Here is a 7,896-nt window from a genome sequence, read left to right as displayed (position 1 = left end):
TTGTCAAGCACTTCCTCAAGTCTTCACCCCATTTGCAAAACATCCTGAAAATGGCAAGGAAACTGTGCATGCACTTCAGCCACTCGTACACCGCCAAGCACACCTTCCTTGAGCTGCAGCATCAGAATGGTATCCCACAACATAGTCTTATTTGTGACGTTGCCACACGTTGGAATTCCACCCTCCATATGTTGGACAGACTATACGAACAAAGAAAAGCCATCACCGATTTCTTGATGATCCAAGCAGATAGGCATACTCCCCTGTGTAACTTCAATGTGAACCAGTGGCAGCTCATACGTGACACCTGCCGTTTGCTGAGGCCATTTGAGGAAGCCACATTATTTGTAAGTCGCTTGGATTACGCAATGAACGACGTAATTTCACTCCTACATTTCCTACAACAAATTATTGAAACCATGGCTGGTCACGGCAATGGAGATGTTGCGCCTACATCTCAAGGCTACATGAGCCCTGTGGGGGCTGAACTGGAGGAGGAGGATGATGAGGGGCAGAGCGGAGAACAGTTTAGGTTGGATGAGATGGCCGGTGTTTTTAGTCATCGGACAGGAGAGGAGGAGCAGCCAGAGGAGCTGGAGGGTTAGGAGGAAGGCGAGACAGAGGACCCAGACACACCGTGGCAGTATGCAGTGGAGAGGGAGGCAGGTAGTCCCTCCGAGTCACTGGCGCAAATGGCACAATGCATGCTCAGTTGCTTGCGTAGTGACCCCCGAATTGTCAAAATTTGTCAGCGGGATGACTTCTGGATCTCCACCTTATTAGACCCTCGCTACCATCCCAGAATGGGGGCCTTTTTTACACCCACTGAGAGGGAGGACAAACTGACCTACTACAGAGAGATTCTACGTAGTCAGTTGGCCGATGCCTATCGGCCACACGGTCCATCCACTCGCAGGTCTGACTCAGGGGGCCCTCTGCGCTCACCTTCCACTGCCATGGCTGCTGGGGAGAGGAGGGGTGGCAGGAGCAGTACCAGCTCAATCAGCAGCAGCCTGAGTCTACAGTCGCTGATGAGTTGCTTCACTATGCGGGTGAAGAAAGCTACTCATCAGCAGCAGGTAGACATGGAGCAGGACCTGAACCAGCAGGTGGTGGCATACCTTGACATGACCATGCCAACAACCATTGAAGATCTGCTGGACTTCTGGGCAGCCAAACTTGATTTATGGCCGCAACTAGCAGAGTTTGCCCTGGAAAAGCTGTCCTGCCCGGCCAGTAGTATGCTATCAGAGTGGGTGTTTAGTGTGGCCGGGGCCATAGTCACCCCAAGGCGAACTTGTCTGTCCTCTAATAATGTGGAGAGACTGACGTTTGTCAAGATGAATCAGGGATGGATCAGCCAGGATTTCCAGCCACCAATGCCAGATGCCTCAGAGTAGATTGACCATGATGCTACACCAACATTTCCCAATTAGGGTTGGTTATGAAACCCTCTTGGGTTATCAATTAGGGTTATGAAACCCTCTTTGGTACTGCCATTGCCTGCTCCTGGCTCATCCTGTGTCTTTCAGGAACTACTTGCCTCCCTGATGCCTCAGGTCTTGGGCTTTCAATTTTTGGATGTTTAGCAGTAGCCAAATACATGCTTAATGCAAATGTCAACATTGATCTTTAAATGTAAGGGGTTATGAAACCCTCTTGGGTACTGCGAATGACTGCTTCTGACTCATCCTGTGTCTTTCATGAATTACTTGCCTCACTGATGCTTCTGGCCTTGGGCCTTTAATTTTTGGAAGTTTAGCAGTAGCTAATACATGCTTAATGCAAATTTCAACAATGATCTTTAAATTCTCTGCGCTCTGCCAGGGCCTTCTCCTACCCCGCCGCAGAGGATCCGAGGACCTCACTAAACCATCCAGTCGGTAGTAGAGACATGCGGTGTGTACAAAGGGCAGGGACTTAATGAACCCGAGCTTATGGACCCGCACTTAGTTGTGATTATTCTTTCCTGGAAAATAATTGCAATCCCTGATCCCTATTGCGAATGGGGTTCAGCGGGTTACCCACACCTGTCGGTGAAAGATAGGCACACGCTGGTCCGTTCAGTGTAGCGTGCGTGCAACCCCGGACAACTGAGGGCACACCTGTTATTGCTCGATCTCGCGATTGATCGTGCAATGTAAGGGGTTATTAAAGCCTCTTGGGTACTGCTGATGCCTACTCCTGACTGCTCCTGTGTCTTTCAGGAACTACTTGACTTCATGATGCTTCTGGGCTTGGGCCTTTAATTTTAGGATTTTTTAAATACATACATACATTCATGCTTAATTTAAATTTCAACATTTATGGTGCAATGTATGGGGTTATTAAAGGGGTACTCCGCCCCTAGACATCTTATCCCCTATCCAAAGGATAGGGGATAAGATGTCAGATCGCCGGGGTCACGCTGCTGGGGACCCCTGGGATCGCTGCTGCAGCACCCCGTTATCATTACTGCGCAGAGCGAGATCGCTCTGCACGTAATGACGGGCAATACAGGGGCCGGAGCATCGTTACATCACGGCTCCGCCCCTCGTGACGTCACGGCCCGCCCCCGTCAATACAAGTCTATTGGAGGGGGCGTGGTGGTAGTCACGCCCCCTGCCATAGACTTACATTAAGGGGACGGGCCGTGATGTCATGAGGGGCGGAGCCATGACGTCACGCTGCTCCGGCCCCTGTATCGCCCGTCATTACGCACAGAGCGAACTCGCTCTGTGCAGTAATGATGGCGGGGTGCCGCAGCGGCGATCCCCGGGGTCCCCAGCAACGGGACCGCAGCGATCTAACATCTTATCCCCTATCCTTTGGATACGGAGAGGGATGAACTCTTATTTTATAGAAGAATGACTTTTGGTGGTCCACCGTCCTCCATTATAGAGTCTTCTGGACTCTTGGATATGCGCTTGTTCTTAAACAAAGGTACAAAAACCAAAAATGTCCGGTCAGGGCTATGGAGACGTTGCGCGTACATCTTACGGCCACATGAGCCCTGTGGGTGCTTGTGAGATTAGGTCCTTTGTACCCACACGGCGGGGTCCGGGACACAAATTTTGATTTAAATTTCAAATAAAAAAATCACACATTTCAATGGTCTCCTCATGCTGCAGCCAACTCCAGGCTACGTCATTCTGGTAATATATAGAGAGCACTTGCTGTCCTAAATTTTCGTTAAAATTTTTCGTCAAAAATGTTTGTCTTTTTTATTAGGGATTGTGAAGCTTTGGTGCGTACTCATGCATCAGCCAACTCCAGGTTGTGTCATTCAGGCAATATATGGTTTACTGATGCCACTGTGGGGCCTGGGTCTGGGAATTTTACATTTTCTCATAGGTAGCACCCGCTATCCAAAATCTTGGGTTTACATTTCTTAATTCATCTTTTAATCTTAGGGATTGTGAAGGCCTAGTGCCTACTCATGCTGCTGGCAACTCCGGGCTGTGCCATTTATCCACTATATGGTCTCCTCATGCTGCCAACACCTCCACACTGTGCCATTCAGCCACTATATGGTGTCCTCATGCTGCCAACACCTCCACGCTATGTCATTCAGTCACTATATGGTCTCCTGACACAGAGCCTGGTGGTGGCATCAGTCATTGTGCTGCTGTGCGGCAGTGATTCTAAAATCTGCATGTTATTCTGAATAACAGTATTATTTCACTACCCCAGCACACTCCATATGCGTTTTAGAACACAGCAAAGTGTTCTATACCCATATAGAGGCTGTATGTAGGCTAGAAATAGCCTTTTTTTATTATATAGATTCACCGCGAAAAAATTCGGATTGAAACAAACTTTTTCGGAAAATTCGGCCGAATCGAATTTTTGAAAAGTTCACTCATCTCTACTCGTGATGTCAGCAGACAGCTGTCAGGATTCGGCAGGCTGGAGGTGGATCCTCTGTGTCAGAGAGGTATTGGCGTGGTCCGTGTCGGTGGACCGGTTCTAAGTTGCTACTGGTTTTCACCAGAGCCCGCCGCAAAGCGGGATGGACTTGCAGCGGCGGTAGCAACCAGGTCGTATCCACCGGCAACGGCTCAACCTCTCTGACTGCTGAGAAAGGCGCGGTACAAGGGATTAGACAAGAGCAGGGTCGGACGTAGCAGAAGGTCAGGGCAGGCAGCAAGGATCGTTGTCAGGGGCAACGGCAAGAGGTCTGGAACACAGGCTAGGAACACACAAGGAACACTTTCACTGGCACAATGGCAACAAGATCCGGCAAGGAAGTGCAGGGGAAGTGAGGTATTATAGGGAAGTGCACAGGTGAAGACACTAATTAAAACCCATGCGCCAATCAGTGGCGCACTGGCCGCGCGCGCCGGGACAGCACAGACGGGGAAGGAGTCTGGTAAGCGGGTCGGGATGCGCACCGCGAGCAGGCGCGTCCCGCATCGCGAATCGCATCCCGGCTGGGGACATTATCGCAGCGCACCCGGAGCACTCGGCGTAACAACAGCTCTGTGTTTCAAACGGAAAATAAATTTCCACTGTAGTATTCAGCAGCTAATAAGTACAGGAAGGATTAAGATTTTTTAATAGAAGTAATTTACAAATCTAAAAGAAAAAAGGGGGTGTATGTGCAGCTCACAATCACAATACACACTGAGGTCAAACTGGGGCATGCAACTATACCCTAATTGCACAAAAAAGACAAGCCAATAGAAAAAAGTTGCCCGGACCTTCTAAGTGAGTAAATAGTGATACGGATAATTAAATGAGAAATATTGAATGAATGATTGTCTGGATCGTGCTTCAATGATAATAGTATAAACAGTTTAATAAGATAGGATAAATAGACTGTGGTTAGTTACTTCTCACAGGGCCCATGTGAGAAGAACATATACAATAAAAACAACCTTTAGGTAATAATGTACATGAAAAATATAAAATGACAATAATGCCAAAAATTAAGATAATGTTATGGCATGCTAATATCACTGGCATATAGTGAGTGCAGCTGGTATTTAGCCACTGATATCTACGTGCACGCTGCACAATGTATTCAACAATTTATGACAGTTTTCAAATGAATGTTACCGGTCCTTTAGGCAGCAGCCTGAGCAGAAAGCGCTGCTTTCGCAGTGTGTGGATGGTGCCGGTACACTGCGCCCTCTGTGCAACGTCCCAGATGGTATTGGTAAAGTCCAGTGATGTCCTGGTAAGAGCGGAGGCGATTGGCGCTGGCAGGCGCCGGTGATTGCAGATCGCCGGGAGGACGTTGGCGCTGGCAGGCGCTGGAGGTGGAAAGTCCTCACCGCTGGTTAGATGTGATCAGGGCCAAACACTGGATACGAGGAGCTCACCTCGTGTTGTCGGCGTGTGACGTCAGCTGCTGCTGGAGCCGAGTTCGTTGCACTGGAGGTAGTTGGCAATGGTGGACCGGACTGGTGTCGGACTGGATATCCTGATGGTCTTAGTGGTTTAAAAGCGATGAACCAGCTTAGATGGATATGCTCAATATGTATGCCAGTGATCATGCCCAAGTGGACTAGACGCGTTTCAGGGTTATTTAATGTAACCCTTTTCTCAGTAGTCATATGGTTGTCATAAACTATTTCCTTTTTTATAGGAGCACAAATCCCGCCCGTTGACTCATTTATGGGTGTTAATAAAAACAGTAGATGGAGTCTACGGATAGGTTACCTAGAGAGCAATACAATGTAAAAAGTGGATACAAGAAAGCTGTGTGAATACTGTTGGAGATATAATATTGCGTTTTTTATAAATAATGGTCTTGTAATAAATGTGGAAACGGGAAATTAGTGTTCAAACAAAAAATAAATATTTTTTGCAAATTCATTTTGAACATAGGGGTAAAATATCACTTAAAAAAGAGATATAAATTAAAATTAGAAGACGAATATTAATGTGAATTCTGTAGAATGAGAAATGTAATATTTTTATTTTATTTTTAATTTTATTTTTATTATTATTTTTATTTTTACCCATATTTACTACTATTTTTACTTGTAATCACATTTGTATTTTATTAATTTATTTTTATTATTATTTTCATTTTTATTTTTATTTATATTTACTTTTATTTCTATTTTTATCTTTATTTTTATCTTTATTTTTATTTTTATATTTTTTATTCGTATCCTCAATTTTTCTGTATATTTCATATTTTATATATTTTCTACCCAATTTCATCACACTTTTATTACATTTCTCATTCTACAGAATTCACATTGATATTCGTCTTCTAATTTTCATTTTAATTTATATCTCTTTTTTAAGTGATATTTTACCCCTATGTTCAAAATGAATTTGCAAAAAATATTTATTTTTTGTTTGAACACTAATTTCCCGTTTCCACATTTATTACAAGACCATTATTTATAAAAAAAACGCAATATTATATCTCCAACAGTATTCACACACCTTCTTGTATCCACTTTTTACATTGTATTGCTCTCTAGGTAACCTATCCGTAGACTCCATCTACTGTTTTTATTAACACCCATAAATGAGTCAACGGGCGGGATTTGTGCTCCTATAAAAAAGGAAATAGTTTATGACAACCATATGACTACTGAGGAAAGGGTTACATTAAATAACCCTGAAACGCGTCTAGTCCACTTGGGCATGATCACTGGCATACATATTGAGCATATCCATCTAAGCTGGTTCATCGCTTTTAAACCACTAAGACCATCAGGATATCCAGTCCGACACCAGTCCGACACCAGTCCGGTCCACCATTGCCAACTACCTCCAGTGCAACGAACTCGGCTCCAGCAGCAGCTGACGTCACACGCCGACAACACGAGGTGAGCTCCTCGTATCCAGTGTTTGGCCCTGATCACATCTAACCAGCGGTGAGGACTTTCCACCTCCAGCGCCTGCCAGCGCCAACGTCCTCCCGGCGATCTGCAATCACCGGCGCCTGCCAGCGCCAATCGCCTCCGCTCTTACCAGGACATCACTGGACTTTACCAATACCATCTGGGACGTTGCACAGAGGGCGCAGTGTACCGGCACCATCCACACACTGCGAAAGCAGCGCTTTCTGCTCAGGCTGCTGCCTAAAGGACCGGTAACATTCATTTGAAAACTGTCATAAATTGTTGAATACATTGTGCAGCGTGCACGTAGATATCAGTGGCTAAATACCAGCTGCACTCACTATATGCCAGTGATATTAGCATGCCATAACATTATCTTAATTTTTGGCATTATTGTCATTTTATATTTTTCATGTACATTATTACCTAAAGGTTGTTTTTATTGTATATGTTCTTCTCACATGGGCCCTGTGAGAAGTAACTAACCACAGTCTATTTATCCTATCTTATTAAACTGGTTATACTATTATCATTGAAGCACGATCCAGACAATCATTCATTTAATATTTCTCATTTAATTATCCGTATCACTATTTACTCACTTAGAAGGTCCGGGCAACTTTTTTCTATTAATTTACAAATCTGTTTAACTTTCTGGCACCAGTTGATTTAAAAAAAAAAAAAAAGGTTTTCATCGGAGTACCCCTTTAATGTGCATAAAGAATCCAAGGAAAGATGGAAAAATCTCCAAAAGGCATCAAAATACAGATTAGACATTCATATAATATGTCAACAAAAGTTAGATTTTATTTCCATCATTTACACTTTCAAAAAAACAGAAAACAAAAAAAATGGTGTCTTCAAAAGTTTGGGCACCCTGCAGACTTTATAGCATGCACTGCCCCTTTTGCAAAGCTGAGACCTGCCAGTGTCATGGATTGTTCTCAATCATCATCTGGGAAGACCAGGTAATGTCAATCTCAAAGATTTTAAATGCCCAGACTCATCTGACCTTGCCCCAACAATCAGCACCATGGGTTCTTCTAAGCAGTTGTCTAGAAATCTGAAACTGAAAATAGTTGACGCTCACAAAGCTGGAGAAGGC

This window comes from Hyla sarda, chromosome 2 (genome assembly GCF_029499605.1).
Source record: "Hyla sarda isolate aHylSar1 chromosome 2, aHylSar1.hap1, whole genome shotgun sequence".
NCBI lineage: Eukaryota > Metazoa > Chordata > Amphibia > Anura > Hylidae > Hyla > Hyla sarda.
The sequence above is the reverse complement of the archived record's forward strand: the minus strand, read 5'-3'. Positions refer to the sequence as shown.